Here is an 18415-nt window from a genome sequence, read left to right as displayed (position 1 = left end):
GATGAATTTAAAGGAAGATACAAACAACATAGGCGCTAGCTACAGTGTTACCATTTTATAGTCTCTGATATTAGTTTAAGTCGTGTTTTGGTTTTTATATTCAATGTTAGCAAAAAATCAATGTAATCGATTAAAATAAAGTTGTAAATTATGAAAAAGTTCTTACTATGTGCATAATTGTGTGACTATAATATTATTTAAATAGATGGATTAAAAATCCACTGAAGAAGTCAAAAATAATTGATGAAACGTTAGGCAAAATGCAATAAAAACTTTATTTTATTTGCAAAACAACAAAGCTGAACCACTTAAACAAAACATTTCGGTAAGAAGGGAACAAAAAGTCCATTCAATACTTTTCAGTAAATGCAATTGTAAATAAAGGTACACGCCAAAATGAACAAGTAACAAGTAAAAAGGCGTTAAGTTCGGCCGGGCCGAACTTCAAATACCCACCACTCGAGTATATGCGTAAATCACCTTTCGTCAAAATCCGGTAAAAAATGTATACCTTATGCCCCATAGCAGCTATATCGACATATGTTCCGATTTGGATCAAATACTAATAAGTACAAGCCGTTGTTTAATTGTATATAACAAAATATTGATCTTTTTAGTAGCTTTATCTAAAATTCGAGAAATCGGTTTATATGGCAGCTATATCCCAATCTGGACCGATCTCTGCCATATTATAGAAGTATGTCGAAGAGCCTAACCTATCTCACTGTCCCAAATTTTGGCGACATCGGACAATAAATGTGCCTTTTATGGGCAAAAAATCTAAATCGAGAGATCGGTCTATATTGCAGCTATATACAAATCTGTGTCAAACTGAAGAAGGATGTCGAAGGTCCTAACACAACTCACTGTCCCATATCTCGGCGAAATCGGATTATAAATGCGCCTTATATGGCCCCAAAACCTTAAATTGAGAGATCGGAATATATACCAGCTATATTAAAATCTACACGAATCAGAGCCAAATTGAAGAAGGACTTCGATTTGCCTAACACAACTCACTGTTCCAAATTTCAGTAAAATCGGATAATAAATGTTGCTTTCATAGGCCTTAGACCCTAAATCGGCGGATCGGTCTATATGGCAGCTATATCCAAATCTGGACTGATGTGAGCCAAATTGAATTAAGATGTCGAGTGGCCTAACACAACTCACTGTCCCAAATTTCAGCAAAATCGGATAATAAATGTGGCTTTTATGGGACTAAGACCCTAAATCGGCGGAACGGTCTAAATGGGGGCTATATCAAGATATAGTCCGATATAGCCCATCTTCGAACTTAACCTACTGATGGACAAAAAAAGAATCTTACAAAATTTCAGCTCAATATATCTATTTTTAAAGACTGTAGACCGTGATTTCAACAGACAGACGGACGGACATGGCTAGATCGTCTTAGATTTTTACGCTGATCAAGAATATATATACTTTATAGGGTCGGAAATGGATATTTCGATGTGTTGCAAACGGTGGTGGTATGAAAACTATTTGACCTGCTGTGAACTTAACTATTTCCAACGTTTAAAAGTAAATATAAAATAAAAGTACTACAAAACATGGACATGCTAACCTTTGCGCCACTGTGGCCTCCAACTCCAATCCATCTAGGTACTGCAAAAAAAAGTGAACTTTTTATATACACATACGAGGTCCAATCAAACATAACCGTAATTTTCAAATTTCGTGAGTTATGTAGGTTCGATGTTCTCACTTTTTCTGTTATGTTGGTGCACTCGTCTGTTATATATATTGGTAATATCAGTTGTTTTGGATTGACAGCTTGTTTTTGACAGATAAAAAGGTGCGCTTTTCGATTTTTTACTTTTCGAAAAACTGGATCAAAGAAATTGCATTAAGTTATGTGTAGCCAAAAGAGAGTTGCAGAAGTTTTTAGAGGATTGGAAAAATATCTGAAGGGGATTACTTGTAGGGGACAAGATAGTTATTGATGAATAAATAAATACTTTTTGAAAAAAAAATTAAAATAACGGTTATTTTTATACCCTCCACCATAGGATGGAGGTATACTAATTTCGTCCTTCTGTTTGTAACTCCTCGAAATATTCGATTAAGAACCCATAAAGTATATATATTCTTGATTGTCATGACATTTTAAGTAGCCATGTCCTTCCGTCTGTCTGTCGAAAGCACGCTAACTTTCGAAAGAGTAAAGCTAGGCGCTTAAAATTTTGAACCAATACTCCTTATCAGTGTAGGTCGGTTGGGATTGTAAATGGACCATATCGTTCCACAACCTGATATAGCGGCCATATAAAACGATCTTTTTTCTTGACTTCTTGAACCACAACAATTCTTATCCGATTTGGTTGAAATTTTGCAAGAAATTTTTTGTTATGGCTTCCAACAACTGTGCTAAGTATGGTTCATTATAGCTGTCATATAAACCGATCTGGGATCATGACTTCTTGAGCCACTAGAGAGCGCAATTCTCATCCGATTTGGCTGAAATTTTGTACAACGGCTTCTTCCATGACCTGCAAGATATGTGTCAAATATGGTATATAACCTGAACCAGCTCCCCGATCTCCCGATATTACTTCTTGAGCCCCTTAAGGGCGCAAATTTTATTCGGTTTGGCTGGAATTTCACACTTCTACCACGGTCTCCAACATTTTATTCAATTATGGTCCAAATCGGACCATAACTTGATATAGCTCCAATAGCATATCAATCCTTTCCTTTTTTCTTTGTTTATCTAAAAAGAGATACCGGGAAAAGAATTCGACCAATGCTATTAATGGTGGAGGGTATATAAGATTCGGCCCGGCCGAATTTTGCACGCTTTTACTTGCTTGAATAGATCCATATATTTTTATACCCTCCACCATAAGATGGGGGGTATACTAATTTCGTCATTCTGTTTGTAACTACTCGAAATATTCGTCTGAGACCCCATAAAGTATATATATTCTTGATCGTCGTGACATTTTATGTCGATCTAGCCATGTCCGTCCGTCTGTCCGTCCGTCCGTCCGTCCGTCCGTCTGTCTGTCGAAAGCACGCTAACTTCCGAAGGAGTAAAGCTAGCCGCTTGAAATTTTGCACAAATACTTTTTATTAGTGTAGCTCGGCTGGTATTGTAAATGGGCTATATCGGTCCATGTTTTGATATAGCTGCCATATAAACCGATCTTGGGTCTTGATTTCTTGAGCCTCTAGAGTGCGCAATTCTTATCCGATTGAAATGAAATTTTGCATGACGTGTTTTGCTCTAATATTCAACAACTGTGCCAAGTATGGTTGAAATCGGTCCATAACCTGTTATAGCTGCCATATAAACCGATCTTGGGTCTTGACTTCTTGAGCCTCTAGCGTGCGCAGTTCTTATCCGATCAGAATGAAATTTTGCACAACGTGTTTTGTTATGATATCCAACAACTGTGCCAAGTATGGTTCAAATCGGTCCATAACCTGATATAGCTGCCATATAAACCGATCTTGGGTCTTGACTTCTTGAGCCTCTAGAGTCCGCAATTCTTATACGATGGGAATGAAATTTTGCACGACGTGTTTTGTTATGATACCCAACAACTGTGCCAAGTATGGTTCAAATCGGTCCATAACCTGATATAGCTACCATATAAACCGATCTTGGGTCTTGACTTCTTGACCCTCTAGAGGGCACAATTCTTATCCGATTTGAATGAATTTTTGCACGAAGTATTTCGTTATGATATCCAACAACTGTGCCAAGTATGGTTCAAATCGGTTCATAATCTGATATAGCTGTCATATAAACAGATCTGGGGATTTGACTTCTTGAGCTTCTAGAGGGCGCAATTCCTATCCGATTTGGCTGAAATTTTGCATGACGTATTTTATTTTTACTTTCAACAACTGTGTCAAATAAGGTTCAAATCGGTTCATAACCTGATATAGCTGCCATATAAACCGATCTGGAATCTTGACTTCTTGACCCCTAGAGGTCGCAATTATTATCCGATATGCCTGAAATTTTGTACGATGGATCCTCTCATGACCATCAACAAACGTGTTTATTATGGTCTGAATCGGTCTATAGCCCGATACAGATCCCATATAAATCGTTCTCTCTATTTTACTTCGTGAGCCCCAATGGGAGCAATTCTTATACGAAGTGGCTGAAAGTTTACACAGGCCTCCAACATATAATTTAATTGTGGTCCGAACCGGACCATATCTTGATATCGTTTTAATAGCAGAGCAACTCTTTTCTTATATCCTTTTTTGTCTAAGAAGAGATGCCGGGAAAAGAACTCGACAAATGCGATCCATGGTGGAGGGTATATAAGATTCGGCCCGGCCGAACTTAGCACGCTTTTACTTGTTTGGGTCTCAGATCATCACTTCGATGAGTTACAAACGGAAGGACGATGCTAGTATTACTTTGAAGGGGAAAAGATAGTTATTGATGTATAAATAAATACTTTTTGAAAAAAATTTAGAGGTAGTACTTTTCTTCCGGTGAAATTTTAAGGCCTAGTTAAATAGATTTCACAACGCCCGTTGTAAATATCATCAACAACGACTTATTTCTATGGAGTTGGTATGTAGACCAAATTTGATCATGAAGACTGCAATTTTTTACCTATTACCTGCAGTTTAGCACTTAATTTGTGCATACGGAGATAGGCAAACATTGTCTGCTGGTTTTATATTAAAAGTTTTTATCTTTGAAGGAAACACTTTTAACATCTAAACCATTTATTTTCAATTTGGGATATTTTTGGTTATGGTTTTAGTAGATATTTTGTCTGCTTTTATTTGAAATTGCAGAAAATTAGAAAAAGAAATTATATTATACATATATCCCTGAAACTAAAAGAAAGATTGCAATACACAATTTTTATACCCTACACCACTATTGTGGTACAGGGTATTTTAACTTAGTACATTTTGTATAGCGATCAATTCAGAATCACTTTCCGATTTGAATAAGCTAAGTCTGTCAGTCTTGTGTAGTAAGTACAGGTCGTAATTTTCATCCGATTATCTTTGGCACAGACATTCTTTTAGCCAGGAGACAAAGGCGATTGAAATCGGAAAAATCGGTTCAGATTTGTATATAGCTCCCGTCCGACTTGTTTTTTAACCGATTGCCACGATGAATGGAACATATAATACTCTTATGACTGCTGCCATGTTTTCTAAATTTTCTCAAAACAAACACAACAACAATTCTATCTATGTCACAGGACATATTCTACAGAGAATGAAAAGTTTCAATTGTCATTCTAAATGATTGTTAAAAATTGTTTATCCGTAAATTATAATTGCTAACGTATGTTATCTCCCTTAAAAATACTTGAAAGTATACTCGTCCTTTTCGAACTTTCCCAGGACCTATCCTACGGTGTTAGAATGGTGGCAATTCGTCACTTCGAGCGACAAACCCTTACAAAATTTATAGGTTTTTTCCATGTAAGTGGACGAGAACTGGTACCGATCCCTATCACCAGACGAAGTATCCTGTGACACGTTTGGGACAAGTCCCATTTCCCGTAGGGAAAGAATAAAAGAAAATAGTTGCTATGCTATTGGAGCCAAGTTATGGTCTGATTCGGACCATAATCAAATTGAATGTTGAAGAATGTATAAGTCATTGTGAAATATGTCAGCAAATTCGAATAAAAATTGCGTACTTTTGGGGATAAGAAGTTAAATATGGGAGATCGGTTTATATGGGAGCAGTGCCATAGTCTTTGGAACTCATAAGAAAATACGACATTCAAATTTTCAGCCAAATTGGATACGAAAACAAAACAAAACAAAACAAAACAAAACAAAACAAAACAAAACAAAACAAAACAAAACAAAACAAAACAAAACAAAACAAAACAAAACAAAACAAAACAAAACAAAACAAAACAAAACAAAACAAAACAAAACAAAACAAAACAAAACAAAACAAAACAAAACAAAACAAAACAAAACAAAACAAAACAAAACAAAACAAAACAAAACAAAACAAAACAAAACAAAACAAAACAAAACAAAACAAAACAAAACAAAACAAAACAAAACAAAACAAAACAAAACAAAACAAAACAAAACAAAACAAAACAAAACAAAACAAAACAAAACAAAACAAAACAAAACAAAACAAAACAAAACAAAACAAAACAAAACAAAACAAAACAAAACAAAACAAAACAAAACAAAACAAAACAAAACAAAACAAAACAAAACAAAACAAAACAAAACAAAACAAAACAAAACAAAACAAAACAAAACAAAACAAAACAAAACAAAACAAAACAAAACAAAACAAAACAAAACAAAACAAAACAAAACAAAACAAAACAAAACAAAACAAAACAAAACAAAACAAAACAAAACAAAACAAAACAAAACAAAACAATGTCTCTTAATGGTATGTTCGTGGGATAATTTGCATTTGCAAAGCAAGAATTGTTGCTGTTGTTTGCTACAAATTTTCTCGGAGAGTATTAGGACTTTCATATATAACTTTACATAAAGTCATCTAAATTATTTAAATACCGTAGGGTAGTAGATTTCAATTTGGCCAAACTCGATAATAGGATGGTATGCAACCATATCGATTTATTTTTATTTACGGTTTGTTTGTTTTTGTCATGTCCGTCACATCCGCTAATTAAGTCCTTTAAGAAATGAGAACCCAAAAAGGAACTCCTTTTGCTTGCCAGTGCAGCACCTGTTTCTCGACATCATAACAGACTTGTATTCTAGCCAAAGACAGCAGAATGGGCCAAATATTTTTGGAGTTTTTCGACAATTCTGGGCCATCTGTCATCCATTGCCTTTTAATCCTTATGTCGAAAAACAACCTTGCATCTTGCTGGATTCATATTCACAGATTCTAGTTCACCCATTCTAGTAAGTCTATTCTACAATTCCCTGTGGTACGACACAAATAACAGGTGAATTTTAGACTATTCCACAATCTCATTGAGAGGTCTGGCTGATATTTACTTATGCAAATATAAACTAAAAAACAAGTAAGAGCGTGGTAAGTTCGGCCGGGCCGAATCTTATATACCCTCCACCATGGATCGCATTTGTCGAGTTCTATGTGCAGTATCTCATTTTAGGCAAACAAAGAATATTGAATAAGAACTGTTGTGCTATTGGAGCAATATCAAATTTTAAACCGATTCGGACAAAAAATCAATGCTGAACATTGTAGAAGTCATTATGTCATATTTCGGTTCATTCGGATAAGAATTGCGCCTTATAGGGGCTCAAGAAGTCAAGATCCCAGACCGGTTTATATGGCACTTATATCATGTTATGTACCGATTTCCACCATACTTATAACACTTATTGGAAGTCATAACAAAACATATCTTGCAAAATTTCAGCCAAATCGGGTGAGAAATGCGCCCTCTAGAGGCTCCGGAAGTCAAGACCCAAGATCGGTTTATATGACAGCTATATCAGGTTATGGACCGATTTGAACCGCACTTGGCATAGTTATTGGATATCATAACAAAACACGTCGTGAAAAATTTCATTCCAAACGAATAAGAATTGCGCACTCTAGAGGCTCAAGAAGTCAAGACCCAAGATCGGTTTATATGGCAGCTATATCAGGTTATGGACCGATTTGAATCACACTTGGCATAGTTATTGGATATTATAACAAAACACGTCGTGCAATTTCATCCCAATCGGATAAGAATTGCGCACTCTAGAGGCTCAAGATGTCAAGACCCAAGATCGGTTTATATGGCACCTATATCAAAACATGGACCGATATGGCCCATTTACAATACCAACCGACCTACACTAATAAGAAGTATTTGTGCAAAATTTCAAGCGGCTAGCTTTACTCCTTCGGAAGTTAGCGTGCTTTCGACAGCCAGACGGACGGACAGACTGACGGACATGGCTAGATCGACATAAAATGTCGCTACGATCAAGAATATATATACTTTATGGGGTCTCAGACGAATATTTCGAGTAGTTACAAACAGAATGACGAAATTAGTATACCCCCCATCTTATGGTGGAGGGTATAATAAATTAAAACTCACAAATTAATGAATTTTACGTGGCTGCATTTTGTCCGGTTTTTGAAAAAAATTGTTTGCCAATAAATATTAAGATCGAATTTAAACTAGTTTCACTTACTTATTTTTAAGTTTTCTCGTTTGCGGTTGATCCTGGAATTGTAGGAGGCTCTTAAAGCATTGAAACAACATCGCGATTTAATGCAATTAAATGAATCACACTTCGTTAAATTCCTAACTGTTTGACATTTTGTTTGTGTAACTATAAATGAAAAGGGAAAAACTTTACCTCGTAACGTTCAAAATTGTGTGCTCATACATGTGTACGCAGGAATAATAAAATTGTTCCCAAACACGGATTATAACAGTGTCGGAGGTGATTCCATGTGCAAAGCGTTAGTTTAAATGTATCGCCTTTGAAAGCAATCTACAATGTCATCGTTTGTACAATATAAGGCATAGCATGATGGGGCAGAATTAAAAGTCCGTCGAGCATCACGGAAAATGTACAAAATGTGTTGTTGATTTACGAACAATACAAACAGTTGTAGCCTTAGCGTGAGTGCTTTTTTTTTATCTGTGACACATAATTTTTATTTTATTAATTTTTTTTATTCAAAGGATTATTTTATTTTTAAAATGATTTAATGTCACTTACATCTGCATGGTACTTTTATATGTATATATAATTGCAATTTTAAAGCGTATTTCGCATTTATACTATATGACAGACTATACAGCTATCGTAATTTAAATTATAATTTAAATTGAAATAAATCGTATCGTAACTTCATTCGCCGTATCAAATGTGTTATTATTTTGTTTACGACACTCAAACAGGATTTTTTGTTGACGACAACCACAAATTGTGGTCCTTTTATCATTGCATAAATGAATACCCTGCACCACTGAACATAGTACTTTAAGTTGGAAATGGCTCATAAGTTATCAAGCATTTATAGTTCAGCAGTCTTTGCTAAAAAACAAAAACAATTGAAAAAGTTCTTAATGCCGATGTTTACAAACAAAATAAAAACAAGTAAAAGCGTGCTAAGTTCGGCCGGGCCGAATCTTACATACCCTCAACCATTGATCGCATTTGTCAGGTTCTTTTCCCGGCATCTCTTCTTAGGCAAAACAGGATATAAGAAAAGATTTGCTCTGCTATTAGAGCGATATCAAGATATGGTCCGGTTTGGACCACAATTAAATTATATGTTGGAGACCTGCGTAAAATGTCAGCCAATTCGAATAAGAATTCCGCCCTATGGGGACTCAAGAAGTAAAGTAGAGAGATCGATTTATATGGGAGCTATATCGGGCTATAGGCCGATTCAGACCATAATAAACACGTATGTTGATGGTCATGAGAGAATCCGTCGTACAAAATTTCAGGCAAATGTTGATGGTCATGAGAGAATCCGTCGTACAAAATTTCAGGCAAATCGGATAATAATTGCGACCTCTAGAGGCTTAAGAAGTCAAAATTCCGGATCGGTTTTTATGGCAGCTATATCCGGTTATGAACCGATTTGAACCATACTTGGCACAGTTGTTGGATATCATAACAAAATACTACTACTACGCTGGCATATAAACCGATCTTAGGTCTTGACTTCTTGAGCCTCTAGAGTGCGCAATTCTTATCCGATTGGAATGAAGTTTTGCACGACGTGTTTTGCTATGATATCCAACAACTGTGTTAAGTATGGTTCAAATCGGTTCATAGCCTGATATAGCTGCCATATAAATCGATCTTGGGTCTTGACTTCTTGAGCCTCTAGAGTGCGCAATTCTCATCCGATTTGGCTGAAATTTCGCAAGACGTATTTTATTGTTACTTTCAACAACTACAGGGTGGCTGATGAAAGCCGCTACCAAAAAAAAATGTAATAACTTTTTTTCTATTTAATAATAATAATTTAATAATTAATTTAATTAATTAATTAATTAATTTAATTAATAATAATTTAATAATTAATTTAATAATTTAATTTAACATGAATAAAAGAAAAATGTATTCCATACACCGAAAAAAAAATGTAGCAATATTCATCATTGTAGCAATATTCATCAGCCACCCTGTATGTCAAATAAAGTACAAGTCGGTTCATAACCTGATTTAGCTGCCATATAAACCGATCTGGGATCTTGACTTCTTGAGCCTCTAGAGGTCGCAATTATTATCCGATTTGCCTGAAATTTTTTACGACGGATTCTCTCATGACCGTTAACATACGTGTTTATTATCGTCTAAATCGGTCTATAGCCCGATACAGATCCCATATATTTCGATCTCTCTTTTTTACTTCTTGAGCCCACAAAGAGCGCAATTCTTATTCGAATTGGCTGACATTTTACACAGGTCTCCAACATAAATATAATTTAATTGTGGTCCAAACCGGACCATATCTTAATATCGCTCTAATAGCAGAGCAAATCGTTTCTTGTATCCTTTTTGTTTTTTTTGCCTAAGACGAGATGCCGGGAAAAGAACTCGACAAATGCGATCCATGGTGGAGGGTATATAAGATTCGGCCCGGCCGAACTTAGCACGCTTTTACTTGTTTAAGATTGCAAATGATGAAATGTCAAATGTCACATGCATTCTCCAATCGTGGTACCTCCCAATATTGGACAACAGCGACTGCAATACTTGGAGTCATAGACGAAGCTCTATTAACTACTATGAAGTTTTCTTCGAAAGTACCACACGATCGCCATAATATTTCGTATTTTGCTTATTGGGATAAAAAAAAAAAGAAGTAACAAGTAAAAGTGTGTTAAGTTCGGCCGGGCCGAATCTTACATATCCTCTACCAAGGATCGCATTTGCCGAGTTCTTCTCCCGGCATCTATTCTTAGGCAAAAAAGTATATAAGAAAAGATTTGCTCTACTATTATTGTATTATTATATGTTGGAGACCTGTGTAAAATGTCAGCCAATTCGAATAAGAATTGCGCCCTTTGGGGGCTCAAGATGTAAAATAGAGAGATCGATTTATATGGGAGCTGAATCGGGCAATAGACCGATTCAGATCATAATAAACACGTATGTTGATAGTCATGAGAGGATCCGTAGTACATAATTTCAGGCAAATCGGATAATAATTGCGTCCTCTAGAGGCTCAAGAAGACAAAATCCCACATCGGTTTATATGGCAGCTATATCAGGTTATGAACCGATTTGAACCATACTTGGCACAGTTGTTGGATATTATAACGAAACACGTCGTGCAAAATTTCATTCCAATCGGATAAGAATTGCGCACTCTAGAGGCTCAAGAAGTCAAGACCCAAGATGGGTTGATATGGCAGCTATATCAGGTTATGAAACGATTTTAACTATACATGGCACAGTTGTTGGATATCATAACAAAACACGTCGTGCAAAATTTCATTCCAATCGGATAAGAATTGCGCACTCTAGAGGCTCAAGAAGTCAAGACCAAAGATCGGTTTATATGGCAGCTAAATCAGGTTATGAACCGACTTGTACTTTATTTGACATAGTTGTTGAAAGTAACAATAAAAAAACGTCTTGCGAAATTTCAGCCAAATCGGATAGGAATTGCGCCCTCTAGAAGCTCAAGAAATCAAGTCCCCAGATCTGTTTATATGACAGCTATATCAGGTTATGAACCGATTTGAACCATATTTGGCACAGTTGTTTGATATCCTAACAACATACTACGTGCCAAAATTCATTCAAATTGGATAAGAATTGAGCCCTCTAGAGGCTCAAGAAGTCAAGACCCAAGATGGGTTGATATGGCAACTATATCAGGTTATGAACCGATTTTAACTATACATGTCACAGTTGTTGGATATCATAACAAAACATGTCGTGCAAAATTTCATTCCAATCGGATAAGAATTGCGCACTCTAGAGGCTCAAGAAGTCAAGACCCAAGATCGGTTTATATGGCAGCTATATCAGGTTATGGACCGATTTGAATCATACTTGGCACATTTATTGGATATCATAACAAAACACGTAGTGCAAAATTTCATTCCAATCGGATAAGAATTGCGCACTGTAGAGGCTCAAGAAGTCAAAACCCAAGATCGGTTTATATGGCAACTATATCAGGTGATGAACCGATTTGAATCATACTTGGCACATTTATTGGATATCATAACAAAACACGTCGTGCAAAATTTCATTCCAATCGGATAAGAATTGCGCACTCTAGAGGCTCAAGAAGTCAAGACCCAAGATCGGTTTATATGGCAGCTATATCAGGTTATGGACCAATTTAAATCATACTTTGCACATTTATTGGATATCATAACAAAACACGTTGTGCAAAATTTCATTCCAATCGGATAAGGATTGCGCACTCTAGAGGCTCAAGAAATCAAGACCCAAGATCGGTTTATATGTCAGCTATATCAGGTTATGGACCGATTTGAATCATACTTGGCACATTTATTGGATATCATAACAAAACACGTCGTGCAAAATTTCATTCCAATCGGATAAGAATTGCGCACTCTAGAGGCTCAAGAAGTCAAGACCCTAGATAGATTGATATGGCAGCTTTATCAGGTTATGGACCGATTTGAACTTTACTTAACGCAGTTGTTGGATATCATAACAAAACACGTCGTGCAAAATTTCATTCTAATCGGATAAGAATTAAGCACTCTTGAGGCTCAAGAAATCAAGACCCAAGATCGGTTTATATGGCAGCTATATCAAAACATAGACCGATTTGAATCACACTTGGCACAGTTATTGGATATCATAAAAAACACGTCGTGCCAAATTTGATCCCAATCGGATAAGAATTGCACACTGTACAGGCTCAAGAAGTCAAGACCCAAGATCGGTTTATATTGCAGCTATATTAAAACATGGACCGATATGGCCCATTTACAATACCAACCGACCTACACTAATAAGAAGTATTTGTGCAAAATTTCAAGCGGCTAGCTTTACTCCTTCGGAAGTTAGCGTGCTTTCGACAGACAGACGGACGGACTGACGGACGGACATGGCTAGATCGACATAAAATGTCGCGACGATCAAGAATATATATACTGTATGGGGTCTTAGACGTATATTTCGAGTAGTTACAAATAGAATGACGAAATAAGTATACCCCCCATCTTATGGTGGAGGGTATAAAAACATACTGATCTTTATAATTGACGAAAAATAAAATTAGTTGAAAGGCATAATCTTACTCTACGCACCAAATTTCTGCCAAACCAGGCAACGATGAAAGCTTCCGAAAACCGAACAAGGATAATCGAAAGATCGAAGATATATGGAAGCTACATCCGGTTGAAAACGATTTAGGCCGTACTTGGCATAGTTGCTGGAAGTCGTAACAGAACATCACTTACAAAATTTTAGCCAAATCGGACAAAAATTGTGGCGTCAAATCGAGATATTGGTTTATATGGGAGCTATATCAAATTAGAGACCGAGTTTAACCGTACTTGGCACGGTGTATTGGACATAGAAACAGAACACTACATGCAAAATTTGAGCCCAATCGGATAACACTTGCGGCTACTAGCAATTTGCAATTTCAAATGACCTACATCAATAAGATGTATATGTGCAAAATTTTAAGGTTCTAGCATTATGCGTTCGACCCTTATCGTGATTTCGATAGACAGATGGACGGACGGACATGCCTTGATTTACTCAAAATATCTAGACGATCAAGAATATATATTCTTTATGGGGTCGCAGATCAATTTTTCGAGGTGTTACCAACGGTATGATTAGGTAAGTATACTTCCATCCTATGCTGACGGGTATAAAAACAAGTGAAAACTCGCTAAGTTTGGCAGGGCCAAATATTGGGAACCCACCACCATGGATTCTGCTAAAAACTTACACAAAATAAATTTAATTGAAGGGCATAGTTTTTCTCAAATTTCAGCCAAAGCAGGCAATAATTAAAGCTTCTAGAAACCGAACTTGGCACTGATATTGGAAGACATAACACCACGTGCAAAATTTTAGCTAAATGGGACATAATTTGCTTCTTCCATGGGCTCACAATGTCAAATCGGGAGATCGGCTCATATGGGAGCTATTTGTATGTATAAGAATTACGTGACTGACTGATTGCTTACTGACTGATCATCACCCAGCCCAAACGGCTAAAGCTAGAATCATGAAATTTTGCGTGAATATTGGTCTTGGGTCGTAGGCACAGGATAAGGCTGGATTTGGTGATATCCGTTCGTTTAGGTACTAAAACGTACCAAAAAGTACGAAATTGTACATAGCGTGAGCGGAATGGGCTAGAATTATGTTCTTTGACTCAAACTAAAGACCGTCTCGAAAAAATAAGGTTTGGTAAAAAAAAATTTGGAAAACCGTACCGGAAGTACGAGAAATAGTACTTTGAGCACCGCAATTGGTACTATTTAGTACTTTTTGTAAATTGAGCTAGAACTCTGAATTTTTTAACTTAGGCAACCCATGGTAACCTTAATCGGGCGTCTATTAGAGTTTTTGGAAATTTGTACACTTAGGTTCTAAAAAATTTACCAAAAAGGTACGAAAATAGGTGAATATTGAACAGGGCGGATGGAGGCGGATAGAAGAAGAATTTTGAAATTTGACTTAAGTGACATGGATGAGGGTGAATAGAAAAAATGGAAAAATAGTACTGTTAACGGAAGAAAACGTACGTCTAGTACCGCAATTGTTACTTCCTTTATAGATGGAGCTAGAGATCTGAAGTTTGGCGTGTGGGTACAACTAGGAAATATATGATGGGTGACAAAACGATCTTTCAAAATTCGTATATTTTGGTACCAAAATTGGTATCATTTGGCCCTTTCTTTACAGATGGAGCTTTAGGTCTGAACTTTGGCATGCAGATTCCATTAGGAAAAATATGATGGGTGATTATGATCTTTTTTCAATTCGTACATTTTGGTACCAATATTGACACCATTTGGTACTTTCTGTGCAGATGGAGTTAGAGGTCTGAAATATGGCATGTTGGTAAAACTTAGAAATATATGGTGGGCGACTAAATGGTATTTTCACAATTCGAACATTTAGGTACCAAAATTGGTACTATTTGGTACTTTCTTTATAGATGGAGCTAGAGGTCTGAAATTTGAATGTAGGTACAACTAAGAAATATATGATTAGTGATTAAAGGATCTATTCAAAATTCATACTGCGCAGATGGAGCTAGAGGTCTGACTGTGGACTTCTTTCCCAATGTTGCGAATATCCCTGCTCATCCAGGGGTTTTCTTTCCAAGAGGACAAATTTTTCATCCAGGGGTTTTCTTTCCAAGCGGACAAATTTTTTTGAAAGACTCCACTAGTGCAGTCGCAATCCTGTTGATATAAGCATAGAATAATTAGTAGTTGATATGGTTCAGTCCAGAAACTTTGTTCCGGGTCATCCATGGCTCCTGAATTAAGGCAATATGAATCTCGCCCCTTGTTGATTTTCTCCATCAGAGCGTGAGTTGTTGTGTCGCTCCGGTGGAGGCTTATCTGGATGACTTTAATCATTGGTCCTCCATTAGATGGTCTTCTTGGGAGTAGGTGATGGTCTCATCTTCTGCTCCCTCTTCCGTAGGTTGCATTGAGTTTCCCGTCACTGCGCTGAATGATGTTTTAATATTAGGATCTTTGCATATCCTAGTCATCGGAATCTCGAAAAAGTCGGTAATGGTCCCATCATCGGGTGCCTGTTCGCTAGGCTGTATTGAGTCTACGGTCCCTGCACTGCCTGATTTTCAAATATTAGAATCTTTGCAAATACTAGCCTTCCAAATCTTGAGTAAATGGGGTTCTTGGGAGTGGGTTGTGATCTCATCGTCGCCTCCCTGCGCGTTTAGCGGCATTGAGTTCTCTGTCAAAGCACGGCCAGATGTTTCAGCATTAGGATCTTTATCCATCATCATAATTTTTTTACAAAAATGTCATTAAAATTTAAAAAAATAAACTAATAAATTTAATTGAAAGTTTGTCTTTAAAAGAACTTCATTAAAAATTTTCTTTAGGAAATTTTTCTTAATAAAATTTTTCTTCCAATATAGGTTAAAAATCAAACAAAAAAATGTTTAAAAATTCTTAGGAGTGAAATTTGTTAAAACTGATTCAGAGTCTTGTTGCTTTTGATGGTTTCTGTATTGAAAAGACAAATTAAAGGTGATAAGGTTATTACTTTTGAAAGCAGGTGTGGTTTAATGTCAAAGTGATTAAAATCCACTTTTCTTCACTAAATGGGTATAAAATGTTAAGAAAATTATATTTTTTATTCCCTACACCGCTACTGTGGTACATTGTTTTATAGTTCAGTGCACTTGTTTGTAACACCCAGAAAGAAGAGAGCTTGACCCATTGATAAGTATACCGATCGCCTCAGAATCACCTTCAGATTCGATTTAGCTATACCCGTCTGTCTGTCTGTCCATGTTAATTTGTGTGACAAAGCACAGGGCGCAATTTTCATCCAATCATCTTCAAATTTGGCACCAACATTTTTCTAGTCAAGAGACGAACCTATTAAAATTGAAAAAAATCGGTTTAAATTTGGATATAGTACCCATACATATGTTCGTCGAATTTTGAGCAATTTGACAGGAAATATTTTTTTATTACTTTCGATATGGATTGTTTTACATCCTATCTGAAAACCTCCACCGGAGTCCATTAAATTCGGTTCAGATTAAAATATAGCTCCCAATTTCAACTAAAAGTGTAGGTTTAGGGTCTCGACATTTTGATTCGATCTAGTCCGTCCGTCCGTCCTTCTGTCGAAATAACGATAGTGGTTGAACGCGTAAAGCAAGCCGCTTAAAATTTTGGACAGATACTTTATATTGACGTAGGTCGTTGGGAGTTGCAAAATTTAGGGGCATATCGGTTCAGATTTGGATAAAGCTCCCATATAAACCGATCTCCCGATTTGACTTTTTGAACACGTGGGCAATTTTCCGATTTGGCTAAAATTTTGCACATAGTGTTATGTTATGACTTGCAACAAATGTGTCAATTATGGTCTAAATCGGCCAATAATCTGAAATAGCTCTCATATAAACCGATCTCTCGATTTGACTTCGTGAGCCCTAACAAGCCGCAATTTTTGTACGATTTGGCTGAAATTTTGAATGTGGGGTTCGGTTGTGACATTCAACAATTGTACCAAGTGCGGTTCGAATTGGTTTATAGCCTATTTTTTGTCCGATTTGGCTGAAATTCTGCATGCGGTGTTCTGTGACGACGTCTAACAACTGTGCGAAGTACGGTCCAAATCAGTCTATAACGTGATTTAGCTTCCATGTAAACCGGTCTTTCGATTTTCCTTGCTTGGTGCCTAGTAGCTTTAGTTTTTGCTGTTTTGACAGAAGTTTGGTATGTAGAATAAAATTTTGCCCTTCAAATAAATTTAGTTTATATATATAGCAGAAACCATAGTGATGGGTTCCAAAGATTCGGTTCGGCCGAATTTAGCACGCTTTTACTTGTTTTAATTAAAAATATTCGGAGTCGTGCAATCATCCCGGAGTCGGAGTCTTCTCCGCACCCCTGCCTACTACTAGACAGTTATGGCGTTTAATCAACGTGAAAAGATCAGAAGATGACTAATTTGGAACAAACCGAAACTTTATGATTTTGCTTATAGAAAGCACAAAAGCAGATTAGGTTGAAAATGAACGACATTTGGAAAATCGATCCCTAAAACGGTCCCGAACTTTTTCCGTTTGGACGTTTTTCAAAGAATTATCAGCCTTAAGGTCTTGAAGACAGATCAAAGTCCTCATCCTTTTGGATGAAAAAGGCATCCAAATTTGGGACTTAAATGAAAGGTATTCAAGATTAGAGAACAAACTCCATATTAAAAATTGGGTCCAAGTAATTCGGGGGCCACCTCGACCCCAAAACCCAAAAAATAGGTTTATCGGACGAAAATTACAAAATGGGAATCGAATGAAAGGTATTCGGGAGTAGATTACGAATACGGCCCGGAAGGAGCAATAGGCTATATAAGTTTTTGATATCGCAAGGTGGGCGGATCCTCCTACTTACCCCAAAAGTACCACCCAAAACTAAAAGTGGACCGATTGGGACTTAAATGAAAGGTATTCAAGAGTAGATTACGAATATGGTCAGGAAGGAGATATAGGCTATGTAATTTGTTGGAAGGGGCGAATCCTCCCCCGTTACCACAAAAACACCACCCAAAATCAACAGTTGTCCGATAGGGACAATATGGATATCAAATGAAAGATATTGGAGAGTAGAAAGCGAATGTGGTATCAAGTGGCAGTATGGCGCACAACCCTCATATAGATGCCCTCCACCAACACCAATCATGACAATATAAGGTTAAATTAAAAGTATAAGGTTGTGTAATGCGAATCTGATATCATTATTCTGCTCATATATCTAGCGGACCA

Source organism: Stomoxys calcitrans, chromosome 4, assembly GCF_963082655.1.
Source record: "Stomoxys calcitrans chromosome 4, idStoCalc2.1, whole genome shotgun sequence".
Classification (NCBI taxonomy): domain Eukaryota; kingdom Metazoa; phylum Arthropoda; class Insecta; order Diptera; family Muscidae; genus Stomoxys; species Stomoxys calcitrans.
Note: the sequence above shows the minus strand (reverse complement) of the source record.